Source organism: Cervus canadensis, chromosome 6 (assembly GCF_019320065.1).
Source record: "Cervus canadensis isolate Bull #8, Minnesota chromosome 6, ASM1932006v1, whole genome shotgun sequence".
Classification (NCBI taxonomy): domain Eukaryota; kingdom Metazoa; phylum Chordata; class Mammalia; order Artiodactyla; family Cervidae; genus Cervus; species Cervus canadensis.
The window spans coordinates 28207198-28231252 of NC_057391.1; the positions used below are offsets into that span (position 1 = coordinate 28207198).

Below are 24055 nucleotides of genomic sequence, written 5' to 3' on the forward strand. Positions count from 1 at the left end.
CCCAGCATCATGGTCTTTTCAAATGAGTCTAATAATTCAGTTCTTTGCAGCAGGTAGCCCAACTATTGGAGTTTCAGCTTCAGCATCAGTCCTTCCAATGAATATTCAGGACTGATTTCCTTTAGGATGGACTGGTTGGATCTTGTTGTCCAAGCAACTCTCAAGAGTCTTCTCTAACACCACAGTTCAAGTGCATCAATTCTTTGGTGTTCAGCTTTCTTTATAGTCCAACTCTCACATCCATATATGACTATTGGAAAAACCATAGCTTTGACTAGATGGACCTTTGTTGGCAAAGTGATGTCCCTGCTTTTTAATATGCTGTATAGGTTGGTCATGATCTTCCTTCCAATGAGCAAGTGTCTTTTAATTTCATGGCTGCAGTCACCATCTGCAGTGGTTTTGGAAGCCCCCCAAAATAAAGTCTGCCACTGTTTCCAGTGTTTCCCCATCTATTTGCCATGAAGTGATGGGACCAGATACCATGATCTCAGTTTTCTGAATGTTGAGTTTTAAGCCAGCTTTTTCACTCTCCTCTTTCACTTTCATCAAGAGGCTCTTTAGTTCCTCTTCACTTTCTGCCATAACGGTGGTGTCATCTGCATATCTGAGGTTATTGGTATTTCTCCTGACAATCTTGATTCCAGCTTGTGCTTCCTCCAGCCCTGCATTTCTCATGATGTACTCTGCATATAAGTTAAATAAGCAGGGTGATAATATACAGCCTTGACGTACTCCTTTCCCGATTTGGAACCAGTCCATTGTTCCATGTCCAGTTCTAACTGTTGCTTCTTGACCTACATATAGTTTTCTCAGGAGGCAGATCAGGTGGTCTGGTATGCCCATCTCTTTAAGAATGATCCAGAGTTTGTTGTGGTCCGCACAGTCAAAGGCTTTGGCATAGTCAATAAAGCAGAAATAGATGTTTTTCTGGAAGTCTCTTGCTTTTTTGATGATCCAATGGATGTTGGCAATTTGATCTCTGGTTCCTCTGCCTTTTCTAAATCCAGCTTGAACATCTGGAAGTTCACAGTTCACATACTGCTGAAGCCTGGCTTGGAGAATTTTGACCATTACTTTGCTAGCATGTGAGAAGAGTACAATTTTGTGGTAGTTTGAGCACTCTTTGGCATTGCCTTTCTTTGGGATTGGAATGAATACTGACCATTTCCAGTCCTGTGGCCACTGCTGAGTTTTCCAAATCTGCTGGCACACTGAATGCAGCACTTTCACAGCATCATCTTTTAGGATTTGAAATAGCTCAGCTGGAATTCCATCACCTCAACTAGCTTTGTTCATAGTGATCCTTCCTAAGGCCCACTTTACTTCACATTCCAGGAGGTCTGGCTCTAGATGAGTGATCACACCATTGTGATTATCTGGGTCATGAAGATCTTTTTTGTATGGCTCTTCTGTGTATTCTTGCCACCTCTTCTTAATATCATCTGCTTCTGTTAGTTCCATGCCATTTCTGTCCTTTATTGTACCCATCTTTACATGAAATGTTCCCTTGATATCTCTAATTTTCTTGAAGAGATCTCTAGTCGTTCCCATTCTATTGTTTTCCTCTATTTCTTTGCATTGATCACTGAGGAAGGCTTTCTTATCTCTCTTTGCTATTCTTTGGAAATCTGCATTCAAATGGGTATATCTTTCCTTTTCTCTTTGCCTTTCACTTCTCTTCTTTTCACAGCTATTTGTAAGACCTTGTCAGCAAACATTTTGCCTTTTTGCATTTCTTTTTCTTAGGGATGGTCTTGATCACTGCCTCCTATACAATGTCATGAACCTCTGTCCATAGTTCATCAGGCTTTCTATCAGATTTAATCCCTTGAATCTATATGTCACTTCCACTGTATAATTGTAAGGGATTCCACTGTATAATCATAAGCAATGGTATAAGTAGATAAAGAAATACAATGATTTTTATCTGTATCTTAAAAAAAAAACGATTGGCAGAGGAACATCCAGGAAGTAGAGATGATAGAGGATAAAGAAATCTCAAGTAAGGACACAATGAAATCTTGTCAACAGAGTTACAAGTCAGAACACCCAACAGTATATTCAGCAGTATTCCCCACAGATGAGGGCTAACCTATCTATCTAGCACACCCATTAAAAATGTAATTTCAAATATGATCAAGTTTCCAGATGAAAGCTAGAATGGATTAAAAAGAAAAGAAAATTAATCAAGTACCTTGATGGATATGGACAACACAGGGATTTGGAAGGACAGGCCCAAGATGAGAGTTAATGAAAGGAAGTATAAAATAATACACTAAGGGAGGACTCATACACAACACAGGTATAAATTAGGGAACTGTTATCTAGAAAACAGATATGAAAAAAGTGACTAGGGGTGATTACTAATAAACTGAACAGAAATTCTCTGAATAGGCATAAAAGAAAAGTCATCCTAGACATATGGAGTACAGAAGAAACTACTTCAGAGAGATGATTTCTTTACTAACACTCTGGTCTTTCCAAACTTGAAAACCTACAAAGTACAACAGCGTTTCACATAAAAATAAATGTAATACTTTGAGATATTCTAAAATAACCTTGAATGTCCTAAAACGATGCCATAATAAATAAACAAAAATGAACAACAGGAATCTCTCATGTCTTTGAAGACTAAAGCAAATTTAAAATTTCTACTCTAAAATGATAGAGAAATATCTTCCCAAATTTGCTCAAAATAAATAGATTCTCCAGGAAAAGAGCTATTTCCTTTGTTTTCTTATTTCAGCAACTTTGTAAGAACATTTGCTTGTGACCTTTCTCTAACCTTCCCAGCCACTTTATTTTTATAAAAGTCATTGTATTAGTAGAAAAAAGGCAAAGTGTAGTGTTTCTTGTTACATGCAAATATGGCATAGATCACAGAGTAGTGAGTGATATTATCAACAAGATCAAAATTTCAGCTATATTCTTATACCATATATTGTTTATCTGAAGTTCTGTCAAAAGAAAATATAAGGTCTTGAATATTATATATAGGTGTATTTCTGTGTGTGTTTCTCAATAGATCATGAAAACAAATATCAGTCATTGAAGTTTTCTTTGCACACTAAGTCAAGCCACTTTAATAATTGACATTTATTATATATTTAAAATGGGTTAATGTTCTATCATTCTCATTTATTATTCACCATAACCCCCAAATAATTATTATTTAATTCCTTTTAGTCTACATGAAATCTCTGGGATTCTCTTCTATTTCTATCTTTCATTTTTTATTTCATAATATTGAACTAATCAGTTCTAGAATTATATACCCAGCTAAATTTGGCTGTTCTTCGATCTAAGCTACCTAAATAAAGATTATTAGTTACATTTTTTTTCAACAATCATCATTACTACTACCCATTAGAAATTCAGTCCTATTACCTATTTAGCTCTGTGATTTTGAACAAGTTATATAATTTCTCTGTTTCTCAGTTTCCTTATCTATATAGTGAAGATAATTATAGCTCTGTTTTCGAGGGTTATTATGAACACTGAGTAAAATAATACAGAAAAATAATAGTGACAAGCATCTAGTAAGCACCGAGTAAATACTTTCTTCTGTCACTATAAATCTTCTTTATTATTACTAATATTGTTCTATAACTATTTCAGCTACTACTTCTACTATTGCTACTACTAACTACCACCACCACCACCACTACTGTTACTACTACTACAACTAGATAAAGGCCTAACTTGACAGACAAAGCCCTTCATTCCTGGGCTTTAATCTCTTGCTCACTATTACTTTTTAACAAAGGTAAGGTTCCCCAACTTGTAATAGTTAATTTTATGTGTCAATTTGACTAGGCTAAGAAGTACCTAGATTGAACATCTAGTACCTGATAAAACATCATTTCTGTGAAGATGTTTCTGGAAGAGATTATGATTTGAAGTGGTAGACTGGGTAAGGAAGATAGCCCTAACCAATGCAGGTGAGCATCGTCCAATCTCTTGAGGGCCTGAATAGAACAGAAAAGTAGAGGAAGGGCATATTTACTCACTTGAGCTGGGACATCCACCCTCTGTCCTCAGACATCAGTGTTCCTAGTTCTAGGGCTTTTGGACTCAGACTGAGATTTACAACACTGGTCCTCTTGTTCTCAGGCTTTTGGGTTTGGATGGAACTATATCACTAGTTTTTCAGGCTCCCAGCCGGCCAGTGGCACAGCATGGCACTTTTCAGGTTCCATGATCAGATGAACTAATCCCTCAAAACAAATCTCTTTCCATATATCTTTATATATTCTATTGGTCTTGTTTCTCTGGAGAATCCTGACTAATACACAATCCTTGACAACCAACTCTACAGTCCAGTTACAAACTTTTCAAACCTAGTGAGCCCCGAATAATCCAAAGATTAAGTAAGACTTTTGTTGAACCCTTATCATTCAGAACATACTACTAATTCTGAAGAAAGACAAAACAGATCTTTAAAAGGTAAATATCTAGCAGATAGTCAATCTAGTCTGTAGAAAATACAGAGCTAAGCTCAGGTCCTAATCTGTGACTCATACCATTTGGGGGAAAAGTTGGTAAATTAACAGTGTGTGTGTGCTTCCTACAAGTCATGGCACCCTCAGGGTCGTATACTGAGTCCTCTTCTCACTCTGTGCCCTGCTTCTTGAGGTTCTGGTTTGTTTCTGTGGCTTCAAGTTCTCCTATATGCTGACAGCACCTCCATCTTTCTCTAAACTCTCTTGAGTACCAGAGTACAGCTGTTCCTTGGTATGTGAGGAGGATTGATTCCAGGACCCCACTGTGGATACCAAAATCCTAGGACGCTCAAGTCTCTTATATAAAATGGTGCAGCATTTAGATATATATACACATTCTCTCTAAAGAGAGAATACCTTAATAAAACAATGTACTTGTCATATAATAGTTATAAATACAACGACTAGATTAGCCAAGCAGACATCACGAGCTTATTTGTTGCTTAGATCACTGTTTTCCACAATTTTGTCAATATGAAGCACAACTGCAAGACTGCTGGGGAGCTAGTCCAGGCAGCTCTCTGACCTATCTCACCAATTGTAACAATAGAGAGAGTAAAAATGTTAGTTGCTCAGTCATGTCCAGACTCTTTGTGACCCCATGGACTATGGCCCACCAAGCTCCTCTGTCCATGAGATTCTCTAGGCAAGAATACTGGAGCGGGTTGCCATTTGTTTCTCCAGGGGATCTTCCTGACCCAGGGATCGAACCCAAGTCTCCCACATTAAAGGCAGATTCTTTACTCTCTGAGCCAACAGGGAAGGGTACAATAGAGAGGTCACTTGCAAAAACAGACACATACACATTAACTGGTACAAAACATAGCTTCATTATTACCATTTGTACACCTAACTTGTATGTTCAGAAAGGACAAATATATCAATATATCAACACTCTTGTTTAAGAATCCAATGTCTGATTACAGAGGGTCAAATGTGCTTCTCAGAATATATTTTTAAATTCTGGAGACCAGAAATAGACCAAATCGCAATAATGCTTAATTCTGAATAGTAATTCATCTTTGCTATTTTATTTCTAACTTTATATTTCCTCAAACATTTTTATAATGTATTTACCTTTTTGATTTGGGGAAAATTTATTAAAACCCATGTATGCATATATATACTTATCCTATGAGCTGGTAAGCTGGCAGACAAAGTTATTCATGTGTTTATTATGCAGCAATTTATAAAGGCCTATTGTGTGACAGGTCCTACACCAGGAAGGCTGAAACACATTTGAAAAAAGCACAGATGTTAACCTTAAGAAATTAAAATCTAGTGGTGAGGGATGCAGGAGAATGGACACACTGAGAAAGTTAGTAAAATAAGTGACATAAGTCCATACAGAGTATATTGGAACACAAAGAAAAGAATCTTTTTGGGGGGATGAGATTAGAAAATACTTAAAAAAAAAAAACATAATTGAAAGAGATGCATGTATCCCAATGTTTGTTGCAGCACTTTATACAATAGCTAGGACATGGAAGCAACCTAGATGCCCATCAACAGATGAATGGATACAGAAATTGTGGTGTATATATATATACAGTGGAATATTACTTAGCTATAAAAAAGAATGCATTTGAATCAGTCCTAATGAAGTGGATGAATCTAGAGCCTATTATACAGAGTGAAGTAAGTCAGAAAGAGAAAGACAAATATTGTATATTAATGCACGCATATGGAATCTACAAAAAAGTACCGATGAACCCATTTTCAGGAAAACAATGGTGATGCAGATATAGAGAACAGACTTGTGAACACAGTGGGGGAAGTAGAGGGTGGAACAGATTGATAGAGAAGTATAGAAACATATACAAAACTATATTTTAAATAGATAGCAAGTGGGAATTTTCTGTGTGACACAGGAAGCTCAACCCAGTGCTGTGTGACAACCTTAGAGGGGTGAGATGGGGTGGGAGATTGGAGGGGGATTCAGGAGGGACAGTACATATGTATACCTGTGGCTGATTCAAGCTGATGTATGGAAGAAACCAACAGAATATTGTAGAGCAATTATCCTCCAAAAAACAAATTATATTCCAAACATGAAACAGTCAGAAATGTTGGTTCTTTGCCCTTTGTGATCATAAGAAAATAGATAACAGTTTCTACTGTTTTCCTCCTTCAAATAGGATTTGTGTACAAAATCCACCAAATTTTTTTCTTCAAAGAAACAAACCTGGTTCTAAAAAGACATGTATATAATTTATCAGCTAACAAATCAACATACACCTGTTTCTCTCCATTTGGTATCTGATTGTGTGGTCAAATCTTCTATAACAAACAGTAATCAATAATCATTAAAAAAAACAACATGTCAATCTGTTAGGGCCACAGAAGTGGGTCCTGTGCCAACTTGGCACCTTTCTTCTGTTGCTCCTGGGATGTTTACTGCTTTTGGCCTGGGCCTGGTTCTCCGGAAAGTAAGAGTCCTCTGCTGGGTGAAGAGCTGCCCTGAGGGCTCCATGTAGCTTCTATGGGCACAGTTCAGGCCTGGTCCAAGGTTTTGTATCAGGTTGGGGCTGTATAAAATTATTAGACTTGTCCATGTATAACCTAGTCCTAAAATCTTATTAACTACAAAGCCTTATCTATGCCTTTTAAAATCAACATCCTAAGGCATCAGGAACACAGACACACAAGGACAGAAATGGACTTTTTACTATGAAAGGTACCTAGTGTGTCCTCATTTACATGCAAAGCTCTACCATGCAACAGTTCAAAGGCACCCAATTCAGAGACTGGGATGAAGACAGCATACCCTCAGTCATATGGTAGCAGTGAAAATTACAAGTTTAGAAGGAGGGTTTAAAGGTAGAAATCTAGACCAAAATTAGCTTTGTTCACTCAATATTCACTTATCTTCATACTGAGAAGTTGATTCACAAAGCCAACAGCATAAATTTTTCAACCAACTTTTAAAATGCAACTTCTATAAATGAGGATTAGTATTTTTTATGTTTTTTAAACAGTTTCAGCTTTACTGAGATATAAGTGACAAATAAAATTGTAAGATGTTTAAAGTGTGCAATGTGATGAAAACAAGCTGTCCCTTTTTACAAATGAAAACTAGGCCTATTTATTCCGAAGACGAGAAGATATGCAGCTTGCATTTATCAGGGATATTATTTTTTTTGAAAAATGCTTCAGTTACCAGTATTATTCTGTTAATGAGTTCCTGCCTGTTGAGAAAAAAATGATCTGCTGAATTTAAAATGTTTTTCATCTGAAAGGCATTCTAACATTTTTAATATGAACCATTCATTAAAGAAGCACACTTGCATTATAGCTCTGAGTGGTGATATTTGGACTTCTGGCAATGTGACATTATTAAATAAGAAACATTTGTGAATGCCAATGATATTCTGGGGACTGGATAATGAAACGAGAAATTTATGTGGCCAGTAAAGCACTAGATGATTTTTCCTTAAACTTTTAATTCTTCACTTCAGTAGAATTACCTAAGACCAGGTTAAGAAAAATAGCCACAGAAATGAATACTCTTTTACATGAAATAATTCTGAAAGTGACACTGAGAATTGCCAAGAGATATATTCAGGCATCTGACTAAAATTTTTGTTCAACTTATTATTGTTTTTCTTAGTATCATCAATATAAAACATTTCCAAAATGAGAAATGATCACCATCTGGAGTTCTGCCATTAAACAGTAAGCTCATGACGGAGTACTAGGTCACTAATTTGTAACATTATTATCTCCCTTTGTGAGCTTTCTCAATTAAACAGGGAAAAAGTTGTTAAGGAAATCATTTGACAAAGAAACTGTAGATTAACATAATCATTTGTCATTTATGTCCATTTTAAAGCTAAAGTGATTTCTTTTACTTTTGAGTTTCCATCTTCGTTGTAACAGTATGACACTCCTAGTTTGGAATAAATCTGTCATTTGCTACCTGGAGTGTCTTCCAACCTCAGTGGACACATTCATACATTGCTAGTCAACCTAGGCCAAATTCAACCTGAAATAAAACTGAACTCTGGAACAATTCTTCCCCCCTTGGGTTTCCAAGAATATTCATCCTGCTAAGAAGGTGACATTTTGAGGACTTCTGTGAAACTCTTTAACAACAACAACAACATGAATAAAGGATTAAGCTGTTACTCTTTGTGGGAAGAATAAAAAAGAGATCAAGACTCTTTGTGGGAAGAATAAAAAAAAGATCAAGAAGTACTCATTTCTAAATAAATCAGTTTGGTAGCAAGTGTTTGACCTGTTTAAAAGCTGCTTTCTAAACTCATTTTCTAAGCTCCTAAGAAAACTTTCTTTGATTAGAGATAATGTTTAAAATGCAAGTTATATAAATGGGGATTATTGTATTCTATGTTTTTTAATTACTCCAGCTTCACTGAGGAATAATTAACAGGCAAAATTGTAAGATGTTTAACATGTTCAGCATAAAGATCCATACGACCTAGACAGCGTATTAAAAAGCAGAGACATTACTTTGCTGACAAAGGTCCAAATATTCAAAGCTATGGTTTCTCCAGTAGTCACCTACAGATGTATGTGAGAGTTGGACCATTAGGAAGGCTGAGCACTGAAGAACAGATGCCTTTGAACTGTGTTGTTGGAGAATGCTCTTGAGAGTCCCTTGGACTGCAAGGAGATCAAACCAGTCAGTCCTAAAGAAAATCAACCCTGAATTCACTGGAAGGACTGATGCTGAAGCTGAAGCTCCACTACTTTGGCCACCTGATGTGAAAAACTGACTCAGTAGAAAAGACCCGGATGCTGGGAAAGATTGAAAGCATGGGGAGAAGCGGACAACAGAGGAGGAGATGGTGATGGAGAAGGAAGCCTGGTGTGCTGCAATTCATGGGGTTGCAAAGAGTAGGACACGACTGAGTGACTGAACCACAATCAACAATACTTAGGTTGTTTCCATACCTTAGTTATTCTGAATAAAACTGCAATGACCTTGAGAGTACAGATATCTTTCAGAGATAATGATTTCACTTCCTTTGGATTTATACCTGGAAGCAGAATTGCTGGATCATATGACAGTTCTATATTTAATTTTTTGAGATACTTCCATATTGCCTTTCATAATGGCTGTCCAACGTACAAGACCATCAACACTGTACAAGTTTCCATATTCTCTGTATCCTTTCCCACATTTCTTAACTTTTTGACAATAGATAATCCTAACAGGTGTGAAGTGATATTTCATAGTGATTTTGGTTTGTATTTCCCTAATAATTAGTGATTTTGAGCACCTTTTCATATATTGCTGGCCATTCATGTTTTCTTGGAAAATGTCTCTTCAGGTCCTTTGGCTATTTTTCAAATTGGGTTACTTTTTTTTTTCTTTTCTTTCTTTTCTTGTTTTAATTTTTTTTTGGGGGGGCAGGTATTGAGTTGTTTGAGTTCCTTGTATACTTCAGAGATATTAACCCCTTATAATACATATAGTTTGCATATTTTTTCCCACTTCATAAAATGTCTTTTTACTTTGTTGATTTCTGAGGTTGAATAGACCTTTTTAGCTTATGGAAACCCATGTGTTTAGTTTTGCTTTCGTTGTCTTTGCTTTTCGTGTCAAGTCCAAAAAAATCATTGCTGAGTGTCTAGGAGTTTATCGCCTATGATTTTGTCTAGGAATTTAACCAGTTTCAGATCTTACATTCAAGTCTTTAATACATTTCGAGTTGATTTTTATATATGGTGTAACACAGGGGTCCAGTTTCATCCTGTTGCATGTGGCTAACTAGTTTTCTCATTGCCATTTATTGAAGAAATTATTCTTTGCCCATTGTACATTCTTGGCTCTTTTGTCAAAAATTAATTGATGATACATGCACAGGTTTATTTCTGAGTTTTCTATTCTGTTCTATTAATCTATGTGTCTGTTTTGTGCCAACACCATATTGTTTTGATTACTACTATTTTGCAATATAGTTTGCCTCCATCTTTGTTCTTTCTCAAGACTGCTTTGGCTATTTGGGAAATTTTTGTGGTTCCATACAAATTTTAGGATCTTTTTTCCTACTTCTACAAAAAACACCACTGGAATTTTGATAGGGCTGCACTGAATCTATAAGTTGCTTTGAGTAGTATGGTCATTTTAACAATATTAATCTTGCCAATTGAGTGCCAAATGCTAAATACTTAACACTCTTGCACAATTGGCTTTACATTTTTAAATGACTATGTAGGAATATTGATTGGAAAAGTGTATAGAAGCAAAATAACTACTAAGGGAACCCTAAAGAAATCTACATAAGAAATGATGGAAGTCTAAAGTAAGGCCGTGTTTATGATGATGATAATGAAAAGGCATATTTGTGATATAAGAAAAGATGAACAGATTTTGGTGGCATGTGGCTGAGAAAGAAATCCAGAAAGCTCTCAATATTTTGGCTTGGTCACTTGAGAGAGAGCAATGGCATTACTTTTATAAGAGATACACAAATTTGAGGAGGAATATGATGTGTACTATTTTGGACATTAAGCTTTATGTGTCTTTGGTCAATCAATGAGGTCTGCTCAGCAGACATTCGAGTATGGAGCTCAAAGAAGATATAATTGGGTGACATAAATGTGCACATAGTACGAGTGGTAACTATGACTTCCCTGGTGGCTCAGATAGTAAAAGTGTCTGCCTACAATGCAGGAGACCTGGGTTCGATCCCTGGGTAGAAAAGATCCCCTGGAGAAGGAAATGGCAACCAACTCCAGTACTCTTGCCTGGAAAATCCCATGGACGGAGGAGCCTGGTAGGCTATAGTCCACGGGGTTGCAAAGAGTCAGACATGACTGAGCGGCTTCACTATCAGTGGTAACTGAAGCCAGAAGAAGAGATGATGTGAGGTCAAATGGAAGTGTAGAATAAAAGAGGGTGAAAAATGAAGCCATAAGGAACCACAACATTTATAAAGTGGGTAGAGAATGAAGGATCTTGAAAGACAACTAAGGACAGAAAAACAGGTGGAGAACTATGACAGAAGGAAATCATGGTCAAAGAAGAAGAGGTCATTAGCTCCTAAAGAGATCAAACTGGGAAAGGAGTACGTCAAGGCTGACAGAAAGCAAAGAAGAACTAAAGAGCCTCGTGATGAAAATGAAAGAGGAGAGTGAAAAAGCGGGCTTAAAACTCAACATTCAAAAAACGAAGATCATGACATCTGGGCCCATCAGTGCAGTTCAGTTCAGTTCAGTTCAGTCACTCAGTCGTGTCCGACTCTTTGCAACCCCATGAATCGCAGCACGCCAGGCCTCCCTGTCCATCACCAACTCCCAGAGTTTACTCAAACCCATGTCCATCGAGTCAGTGATGCCATCCAACCATCTCATCCTCTGTCGTCCCCTTCTCCTCCTGTCCCCAATCCCTCCCAGCATCAGGGCTTTTTCCAGTGAGTCAACTCTTTGCATGAGGTGGCCAAAGTACTGGAGTTTCAGCTTCAGCATCAGTCCTTCCAATGAACACCCACGACTGATCTCCTTTAGGATGGACTAGTTGGATATCCTTGCAGTCCAAGGGACTCTCAGGAGTCTTCTCCAACACCATAATTCAAAAGCATCAATTTTTTGGCGCTCAGCTTTCTTTATAGTCCAACTCTCACATCCATACATGACCACTGGAAGAACCACAGCCTTGACTAGACGGACCTTTGTTGGCAAAGTAATGTCTCTGCTTTTTAACATGCTGTCTAGGTTGGTCATCACTTTCCCTCCAAGGAGTAAGCATCTTTTAATTTCATGGCTGCAGTAACCATCTGCAGAGATTTTGGAGCCCAAAAAAATAAAATCTGACACCGTTTCCACTGTCTCCCCATCTATTTCCCATGAAGTGATAGGACCAGATGCCATGATCTTAGTTTTCTGAATGTTAAGCTTTAAGCCAACTTTTTCACTCTCCTCTTTTACTTTCATCAAGAGGCTTTTTAGTTCACCTTCACTTTCTGCCATAAGGGTGGTGTCATCTGCATATCTGAGGTTGTTGATATTTCTCCCGACAATCTTGATTCCAGCTTCTGCTTCTTCCAATGTGATGGAATTCCAGTTGAGCTATTTTAAATCCTGAAAGATGATGCTGTGAAAGTGCTGCACTCAATATGCCAGCAAATTTGGAAAACTCAGCAGTACCACAGGACTGGAAAAGGTCAGTTTTCATTCCAATCCCAAAGAAAGGCAATGCCAAAGAATGCTCAAACTACCACACAATTGAACTCATCTCACACGCTAGTAAAGTAATGCTCAAAATTCTCCAAGCCAGGCTTCAGCAATACGTGAACCGTGAACTTCCAGATGTTCAAGCTGGTTTTAGAAAAGTCAGAGGAACCAGAGATCAAATTGCCAACATCTGCTGGATCACTGAAAAAGCAAGAGAGTTCCAGAAAAACATCTATTTCTTCTTTATTGACTATACCAAAGCCTTTGACTGTGTGGATCACAATAAACTGTGGAAAATTCTGAAAGAGACGGGAATACCAGACCACCTAACCTGCCTCTTGAGAAAACTGTATGCAGATCAGGAAGCAACAGTTAGAACTGGACATGGAACAACAGACTGGTTCCAAATCGGGAAAGGAGTACGTCAAGGCTGGGCCCATCACTTCATGGCAAATAGATGGAGAAAGAATGAAAAGATTGAAAGACTTATTTTATTGGGATCCAAAATGACTGCTTATGGTGACTAAGGCCATGAAATTAAAAGATGCTTGCTCCTTGGGAGAAAAGCTATGACAAACCTAGACAGCATATTAAAAAGCAGAGACATTACTTTGCCAACAAAGGCCCATATAGTCAAAGCTATGGTTTTTCCAGTAGTCATGTATGGATGTGAGAGCTGGACCATAAAGAATGCTGAGTACCAAAGAATTGATACTTTTGAATTGTGGTGTTGGAGAAGACTCTTGAGAGTCTCTTGGACAACAAGGAGATCAAACCATTCAATCCTAAAGGAAATCAGTCCTGAATAGTCATTGGAAGGACTGATGCTGAAGCTGAAACTCCAATCCTTTGGCCTCCTGATGCAAAAAGCTGACTTAGTGGAAAAGACCATGATGCTGGGAAAGACTGAAGTCAGAAGAAGAAGGAGATGACAGAGGAGGAGATGGTTTGATGGTATCACTGACTCAATGGACATGAGTTTCAGCAAATTCTAGGAGATGGTGAAGGACAGGGAAACCTGGCGTGCTGCAATCCATGGGGTTGCAAAGAGTCAGACATGACTGAGTGACTGAACAACAATAGGTTGTTTCCATACCTTAGTTATTCTGAATAAAACTGCAGTGAACATGAGAGTATAGATATATTTCAGAGATAACGATTTCACTTCCATTGGATTTGGAAAAAAAAAAGAGTCAGGCATGACTGACAGACTGAATTGAATTGAAGAGGTCAAAGAAAGGAAAGACTGAAGTGAAAATGAATAAAACAAGGATTTAGATGTCATTGACTTTAACAAGACAAGTTTTAATGTACTGGTGTTGATGAGAAAAAAATTGAAGCAGCATATGAGAATGTGCAATGAGGAAGAAAATAAACATAAATAAATATTCCAAAAAGATCTCTTACAGAGAGATGGTACAATTGCTAGGAGAGAATGTAGAATTAAGGGGGAATGCATAATGTTTAGTATTACATGATCATAAAATATAGTGGTGGCACCACCATGAAAAAAAATAACATGTCTGAGTTCAGTCTTACTTCTACTAACATACAGAAACATTATCCAGGTCAAGAATGACCATAAGAAAATATATGTAGCTTCATAATCCAAAAGCACAGTTGTCCTCCAAAAAGTAAAAGAAAATGAGAGAAAATTTCTTACTTTTATCTCAAATTGTACTCTCAGAAGAAAAACTTTAAAAAATATTTCTAACTTAGGCATTTCACTACAGTACTGCTAGTTCAGATCTTCTCAGCTCTCCTTAGAATAATATCAATGGAATCATCCTTGCTCTCTCCACCTGTAATTTCTTCTCCCTCTAGCTGATCAAGTAGCAGATTTTTGTTTCTAAAAGCAATCCCTTCACACTTCCCTACCAGCCAAATTCATTTCTCTCTCTAATTTAGACTTATTTACATAAATCCTTAATGTAAGTATCTTCTACTTAGACTGAACGTACTAATTTCCTATCTTACTCTTTCCATTTGTCATTGTCTACCAATCCTCTGACCACAATCTCCACTAAATGCAATCCTACTCATTCTTCACAACCCATGAAACTTTGTCTGATCCCTCTGATCAGAGGTGATTTCTACCGCCTTTCAACCCTATCTAACTCTTATTTTATACACTTCTTGAGTCACATTACAAATTCTATTTTATACACATATAAAATACATTTTACATATATGCTTGTATATATATATAAAATAACAAAAAACTCTATCTGATTCTGTTGGCATTCACAGGCACCCAGTACTAAAAAGGCACATAAGAAGAATTCAGTCATTACTATAGATACTACAATGATAAAAGTGAAGGGACGAGCAATTTATTTAGCAACATTAAAGTTACACTTTATAAAATTATCACTTTGATGACTGTACCGGTCAAAGTACAACTAGAGAGAAAAAAAAAAAAGAAAGAAACCACTCTGAGTTTAAAGAAAAGTTGTCATTTAGTATCAAAGTCATGTCTGAACCTTTGTGACCCCAAGGACTGCAGCACACCAGGCTTCCCTGTCCTTCACTATCTCCCGGAGTTTGCTAAATTCATGTTCATTGAGTCAGTGATGCTATGCAACCATCTCATCCTCTGTTGCTTCCCTTCTCCTCCTGCCCTCAATCTTTCCCAACATCAGGGTCTTTTCCAGTGAGTCAGCTCTTCGCATCAGGTGACCAAAGTATTGGAGCTCCAGCTTCAGCATCATTCTTTCTAATGAATAGTCAGGAATGATTTCCTTTAGGATTGACTGGCTGGATCTCCTTGCAATCCAAGGAACTTTCAAAGAGTCTTCTCCAGCACCGCAATTCAAAAGCACGAGTTCTTCGGTGCTCAGCCTTTTTTATGGTCCAACTCTCATATCCATACATGACTACCGAAAAAATCACAGCTTGACTATACACAGACCTTTGACAGCAAAGTGATGTCTCTTCTTTTTAATACTCTGTCTAGTTTTGTCATAGAGATTTCCTTCCAAGGAGCAAGTGTTTCTTAATTTCGTGGTGGCAGTCACTGTCCACAGTGATTTTGGAGACTAAGAAAATAAAATCTGTCTCTGTTTCTACTTTTCCCCTGTCCATTTGTTGTGAAGTGGTAGGGCTGGGAATTAATTACATGGGTTACAGAACTGAGAAGCCTACAGCACACTGAGTGAGAACTCAGGGACCAGAAATTGCAGAAAGCAGTTATTATCCATAGTCTGGGTTTCTCCTTCACTATACACTGCTACTACACTCAACACACTTTTGACTACAAATGTCAGGTAAGGTTGTCCCACATCAAGAAATTCTGCAACATCTGCTTAATGTCCTACAATTTAACTCAACTCTGACACTACCTGCCTGGATATAGCACCCCACAGGTTAAGGGCTCAGTCTTACAAGACCATTCTCACAACTCCTTCAGATGCCAATCTATAGTGGGTCTCCAGGTGCTTACAACTTTTTGTCCAGTTGTCTACAAATCAGAGGTCCCTTGAACATTTTGAACATTCTGAATTTTGAACCAGGTGACTACACTGCCTATTCAATAAATAAATAAAATTAACAGCAACTTCAACAGCAAAATCCTCTGAATCTTTTTGCCCTTAGCAAATTTGGCAGGAAACTGATTTCCAAACCAATTTAATTTCACCCCCTCTCTTTAAGAGAGAGAAAAATTCAAGGGAAAAATTCCAATTAGCCTTGATCTACATATTATTGCCTGAAGTGCTGTTACAACTATACAGTCACTAGGGTTAAGACTCTAGCAGAATGTTGCCACATAAACATATGGAACTACACAAAGGAGAAGCAAACATGGAGGACCAGCTACATTCTTAACTCTTCTTTGCCCCTGATAAACTCAAAATAAAGAAAGCACCAACAGACATAACATTAAAGTTTCAAAGCAGAGACAGTAGTTTTCAGATTTCTTTTAAAGTTAACCTGCTAATAGTCTGCATGCACATGGTTAGGATAATTAAGTTAAAACACAGATTTTTTTGCCAATTTTTCTTGGTAGATCATCTTTTAGTTATTCATTTAGCATCCCTGAGGAAAAAGAATGCTGACCACCAGCCAAACAGTGTTTCTCTCAAACCATACTGGAATACTATGTAAACGTAAAGTGTTAAATAAAGATTTCCTAAATTTAGTACTAGTCATCAATAATGTTCAGTTCAGTTCAGTCATTCAGTCATCTCCTACTCTTTGCAACCCCATGGACTGCAGCACGCCAAGCCTCCCTATCCATAACCAACTCCCGGAGCTTACCCAAATTCATGTCTATTGAGTCAGTGATTCGATCCAACCATCTCATCCTCTGTCGTCCCCTTCTCCTGCCTTCAATCTTTCCCAGCATCAGGGTCTTTCCCAATGAGTTAGTTCTTCCCATCAGGTGGCCAAAGTACTGGAGTTTCAGCTTCAGTATCAGTCTTTCCAATGAACACTCAGGACTGATCTCCTTTAGGATGGACTGGTTGGATATCCTTGCAGTCCAAGGGACTCTCAAGAGTCTTCTCCAACACCGCAGTTCAAAAGCATCAATTATTCGCCATCAGCTTTCTTTATAGTCCAACTCTTACATCTATACATGACTACTGGAAAAACCATAGCCTTGACTAGACAGACCTTTGTTGGCAAAGTAATGTCTCTGCTTTTTAATATGCTATCTAGGTTGTCTAGGTCTAATATGCTGTTTAACTTTCCTTCCAAAGAGTAAGCATCTTTTAATTTCATGGCTACAGTAACCATCTGCAGTGATTATGGAGCCCAAAAGAATAAAGTCTGCCACTGTTTCCACTGTTTCCCTATCTATTTGCCATGAAGTGCCAAAATTTTGAGCATTACTTTACTAGCATGTGAGATGAGTGCAATTGTGAAGTAGTTTGAACATTCTTTGGCATTGTCTTTCTTAGGGATTAGAATGAAAATTGACCATTTCCAGTCCTGTGGCCACTGCTGAGTTTTCCAGATTTGCTGGCATATTGAGTGGAGCCCTTTCACAGCATCATCTTTTAGGATTTGAAATAGCTCAACTGGAATTCCATCATGTCCACTAGCTTTGTTTGTTGTGATCCTTCCTAAGGCCCACTTGACTTCACATTCCAGGATGCCTGGCTCTACGTGAGTGTTCACACCATGATCATCTGGGTCATTAAGATCTTTTCTGTCCAGTTTTTCTGTGTATTCTTGCCACCTCTTCTGAATATCTTCTGCTTCTGTTAGGTCCATACAATTTCTGTCCTTTATTGAGCCCATCTCTGCATGAAATGTTCCCTTGGTATCTCTAATTTTCTTGAAGAGATCTCTAGTCGTTCCCATTCTATTGTTTTCCTCTATTTCTTTGCATTGATCACTGAGGAAGGCTTTCTTATCTCTCCTTGCTATTCTTTGGAACTCTGCATTCAAATGGGTATGTTTTGCATTTTCTCCTTTGTTTTTGCTTCTCTTCTTTTCACAGTAAGGCCTCCTTAGACCGCCATTTTGCTTTTTTGTATTTCTTTTACTTGGGGATGGTCTTGATCCTTGTCTCCTGCACAATGTCATGAACCTCCAGTCATAGTTCATCAGGCACTCTATCAGACCTAGTCCCTTAAATCTATTTCCCACTTCCACTGTATAATTGTAAGGAATTTGATTTAGGTCTTACCTGAATGGTCTAGTGGTTTTCCCTACTTTCTTTAAGTCTGAATTTGTCAATAAGGAGCTCATGATCTGAGCCACAGTCAACTCCCAGTCTTTTTTTGCTCCCTTTACAGAGCTTCTCCATCTTTGGCTGCAAAGAATATAATCAATCTGATTTCAGTGTTGACCATCTGGTGATGTCCATGTGTAAAGTCTTCTCTTGTGTTGTTGGAAGAGGGTGTTTGCTATGATCAGTGCATTCTCTTGGCAAAACTCTGTGAGCCTTTGCCCTGCTTCATTCTGTACTCCAAGGCCATATTTGCCTGTTACTCCAGGTGTTTCTTAACTTACTACTTTTGCATTCAAATAAGGTAGCATTCTCTAATTAAAGAATATTACCCCCATAACTGCACTGGGAAGTAACACATGCATGCAAAGTCTTCATTCAGAAGATCTTTGATATCAAGAGTCAGGACATAAAAGGCCTACTCCTATGAAGAGAGGAGTTAGAATATTGCCCCTCATACTACCTACTCACACTTGAGAAACTGAAAAAAAAAAAAAAAAATTAAACATCTACCACCATTCTTGATTTTCTCTCTCCTTCCAGTTTCATCCCTGTAACTGAATAGTAAAGTATTGCAACACAGGACTTAGTAAAGGATATTATCCTGGAGGTGGTAGTGGCGGTTGTTCAGTCGGTAAGTCGTGTCTGACTCTTTGCAACCCCATGAACTGCAGCACACCAGGCTTCCCTGTCCTTCACCATCTCCTGGAGTTAACTCACATTCATGTCCACTGAGTCATTGATGCCATCCAAACATCTCATCCTCTGCTGCCCCCTTCTCTTCTGCTGCTGTCAACTTTTCCCAGAATAAGGGTCTTTTCTGGTGAATCGGCTCTTCGGAAAAGGAGGTGACCAAAGGAGCTTCAGCTTCAGCAACAGTCCTTCCAATGAATACTCAGGATTGACTTCCTTTCGGATTGACTGGGTTGATCTTCCTGCAGTCCAAGAGACTCTCAAAGAGTCTTCTTCAGCACAATTCAAAAGCATCAGTTCTTCAGTGATCAGGCTTCTTTATGGTCCAACTCTCATATCCGTACATGACTACTGGAAAAATCACAGCTTTGACTATACAGACCTTTGTCAGCAAAGTGATGTCTCTGCTTTTGAATATGCTGTCCAGGTTTGTCATAGCTTTCCTTCCAAGGAGCAGGCCTCTTTTAATTTCATGGCTGCAGTCACCATCTGCAGTGATTTTGAAGCACAAGAGAATAAAATCTGTCACTGCTTCCACTTTTTCCCCTTCTTATTATCCTGGTACCAGCTGTCAAACATTAAATATTGCATAGAATGAAGATAGGATGAGAGTGAGAGTTAAAACACAGAGATGGTCTTTTATATGTCTTCTTTCCATACATACATCCAAGAGACTGCTGGTGTGATTTTCTATTTTCAGGGTATCAGTTATAGGACAGATTTGAAAATAAATTCAAAGATCAGCAGTGGATTCAGAAGCTATAGACATCATGTTTATTTAGTTTCTCTGAACCTTCTGTAATCGAAGGCCCTCAGAAACCATAAATCTGGAGAACTTAATCAGAACCAGTATTCCAAACTTACTAAGGTCTTTCCAGACAAAATATTGACAAAGATGACATTGAATTACAATTAAGGAGACTGCAGTGCTATTGAAGACATATTAAATTGAAATATGTACTTCTTACATCAAGTCTTTGATATTCTGTAGTTATTTACAGAAAAGCAAACTTTTCTGATGCATTTGGTGAAAAAAATGTTTAATGTTGCTTTGAAGCATTTTATTATTTTGCCAGTTGTAAACATGTCAACATTTTAATAGCATTGATTTTTGGAGTAAAAGCATCAGAGTAACCTGAAATTAACACATATCAGATAAAAAAGATAGTCAAGAAGAGGGGTAAGAGTAGCAGAGCAGAAATAATAATAAATTACAGCAGGAACAAGAACGAAAAAGGACAGAATATTAAAAAGTAAAGTAAGCCACAGTATCTACCCTCAAGAAGCTTATTGTAGCTGGAGAAGAAGATATATGAATAGAGAATTAATAATATGAAACAATAAATGAAAAGAACAAAATAAAAATTTTTATAAAACAAAGCAGCAAAACATCATTGCAAGTGGCTACAGAGGTTATTAAGATTTAAGACTACTGAAGGCTTACAACAGCATGAAAAGGCAAAAAGATATGACACTGAAAGATGAACTCCCTAAGTTGGTGGGTGCCCAGTATTCTACTGAGGAAGAACAGAGAAACAGCTCCAGAAGGAATGAAGAGACTGAGCCAAAGCGGAAACACACTCAGTTGTGGATGTGTCTGGTGGTGAAAGTCAAGTCCGATGCTGTAAACAGCAATATTGCATAGGAACCTGGAATATTAGGTCCATGAAACAAGGTAAACTACAAGTGGTCAAACAGGAGATGGCAAGAGTGAACATTGATATTTTAGGAATCAGTGAACTAAAATGGACCAGAATGGGCAAATTAATTCAGATGCCCGTTATATCTACTACTGTGGGCAAGAATCCCTTAGGAGAAATGGAGCAGCCCTCGTAGTCAACAAAAGAGTCCAAAATGCAGTGCTTGAGTGCAAATTCAAAACCGACAGAATGAGCTCTGTTCGTATCCAAGGCAAACCATTCAATATCATATTAATCCATATGCCCCAAACACTAATGTTGAAGAAGCTGAAGTTGAACGGTTCTATGAAGACCTAAAAGACCTTCTAGAACTAACACAAAAAAAGATGTTCTTTTCATCATAGGGGACTGGGATGTAAAAGTAGGAAGTTAAGAGATACCTGGAGTAACAGGCAAGTTTGGCCTTGGAGTACAAAATGAAGCAGGGCAAAGGCTAACTGAGTTTTGCCATGAGAACGCACTGGTCATAGCAAACACCCTCCTCCAACAACACGAGATGACACTACACATGGACATAACCAGATGGTCAATACCAAAATCAGATTGATTATACTCTTTGCAGCCGAAGGTGGAGAAGCTCTATACAGTCAGCAAAAACAAGACCGGGAGCTGACTGTGACTCAGATCATGAACTCCTTATTGCCAAATTCAGACTTAAATTGAAGAAAGTGGGGAAAACCACTAGACCATTCAGGTATGACCTAAATCAAATCCCTTACAATTGTACAGCAGAAGTGACAAATAGATTCAGGGGATTAGATCTGAAAGAGTGCCTGAAGAACTATGGACGAAAGTTCGTAGCATTGTATAGGAGGCTGTGATCAAAACCATCCCCAAGAAAAAGAAATTCAAAAAGGCAAAAATGGTTGTCTGAGGAGGCCTTAAAATAGCTGAGTAGGGAGAAATAAAAGGCAAAGGAGAAAAGGAAAGATATACCCATCTGAATGCAGGTTTCCAAAGAATAGCAAGGAGAGATAAGAAAGCCATCCTAAGTGAACAATGCAAAGAAATAGAGGAAAACAACAGAATGGGAAAGACTAGAGATCTCCTCCAGAGAATTAGCGATACCAAGGGAATATTTCATGCAGAGATGGGCACAATAAAGGACAGAAAAAGTACAGACCTAACAGAAGCAGAATATATTAGGTAATATCATTAAAGCTAGTGGAGGTGATGGAATTCCAGCTGAGCTAGTTCAAATCCTAAAAGATGACGTTGTAAAAGTGCTCCACTCAATATGCCCGCAAATTTGGAAAATTCAGCAGTGGCCATAGGAATGGAAAAGGTCAGTTGGAATTCCAATCCCAAAGAAGGGCAATGCCAAAGAATGTTCAAACTACTGCACAACTGCACTCATTTCACATGCTAGCAAAGTAATGCTCAAAATTCTCCAAGTCTGACTTCAACAGTATGTGAATTGAGAACTTCCAGATATTCAAGCTCGATTTAGGAAAGGCAGAGGAAACAGAGATCAAATTGCCAACAACCATTGGATCATAGAAAAAGCTAGAGAGTTCTAGAAAAACATCTACTTTTGCTTCATTGAGTATGCCAAAGCCTTTGACTGTGTGGATCACAACAAACTGTAGAAAATTCTGAAAGAGATGGGAATACCAGACCACCTTACCTGCCTCCTACAAAACCTGTTTGTCTGTCAAGAAGCAACTGAACAAAGAATAATAAACTAGTTCCAAATTGGGAAATGAGTACATCAACGCTATATATTGTCACCCTGTTTATTTAACTTATATGCAGAGTACATCATGAGAAATGTTGGACTGGATGAAGTACAAGCTGGAAACAAGATTTTGAGGAGAAATATCAATAACCTCAGATATGCAGATGACACCACCCTTATGACAGAAAGCGAAGAGGAACTGAAGAGTATCTTGATGAAGGTGAAAGAGGAGAGTTAAAAGCTGGCTTAAAACTCAAACATTCAAAAGACTAAGATCAATGCATCTGGTCCCATCACTTCATGGCAAATAGATGGGAAAACAATGGAAACAGTGAGAGACTTTATTTTGGGGGCTCCAAAATCACTGCAGATGGTGACTGCAGCCATGAAATTAAAAGGTGCTTGCTTCTTGGAAGAAAAGCATGACCAACCTTGACAGCATATTAAAAAGCAGAGACATCACTTTGCCAACAAAGGTCCATCTAGTCAAAGCTATGGTTTTTCAAGTAGTCATGTTTGGATATTGAAAGTTGGACTATAAAGAAAGCTGAGCACTGAAGAATTGATGCTTTTGACCTGTGGTGTTGGAGAAGACTCTTGAGAGTCCCTTGGACTGCAAGGAGATCCAACCAGTCAATCCTAAAGGAAATCAGTCCTAAATATTCATTGGAAGGACTGATGCTGAAGCTGAACCTCCACTACTTTGGCCACCTGGTGCGAAGAACTGACTTACTGGAAAAAACTCTGATGCTGGGGAAGATTGGAGGCAGGAGGAGAAGGGACCACAGCGGATGTGGTGGTTGGATGGCATCACCGACTTGATGGACACGGGTGTGAGCAGACCTTGGGCATCAGCGATGGACAGGGACGCCTGGCATGCTGCAGTCTATGTTGTCACAAAGAGTCGAACACATCAGATTGACTGAACTGAACACTGTATTCAAGGTACAGAAGAAAAACTGAATTAAAGGAAAGAAACCCATTCACTATCACATCAAAAAGAATAAAACATGTAGGAATAAACTTATCTAAACAGGCAAAAAACTTGTACTCTGAATACAAGATGCTCAGGAAAGAAATCAAAGATGACACACACAGATGGAAAGATATATTATGTTCTTGCACTGGAACACTCAATACTGTCAAAAAGACTATACTACCCAAGGCAATATACAAATTCCATTCAATCTCTATCAAATTACCAATGGCATTTTTTACAGAACTAAATGAAAAAAATTTTGAAAATTTAAACATTTTTACCAAACCCCAAAGACCCCAAATAGGCAAAGCAGTCCTAAGAAAGAAAAATGGAGCTGAAAGAACCAGGCATCCTGACTTCAAGCTACACTAGAAGTTACAGTGATCAAAATAGCATTGCCCTGGAACAAAAACAAATATAGATCAATGAAATAGGATAGAAAGTCTAGAAATAAATCCACTTTGGTCAATTAATCTATGACAAAGGATTCCAGAATATATAATGAAGCAAAGATTGTATTCAAGAAGTGTTGTTGAGAAAACTGGGCAGCTACATGTAAAAGAGTGAAATTAGAACATTCTCTAATACCATACACAAAAGTAAGTGCAAAATGGGTTAAAGACCTAAAGGTAAGACCAGATACTATAAAACTTAGTGGAAAACAGGCAGAACACTTTTTGAAAT

At 38.0% G+C, this 24055-nt stretch overlaps 1 protein-coding gene across 1 annotated transcript in view; it reads right to left on the reverse strand.

Annotated features, from left to right (window-relative positions):
• DPH6 (diphthamine biosynthesis 6) overlaps positions 1-24055 on the reverse strand; it is a 206008-nt gene that overhangs the window by 109909 nt on the left and 72044 nt on the right. The gene's annotated exons all lie outside the window — the stretch shown is intronic.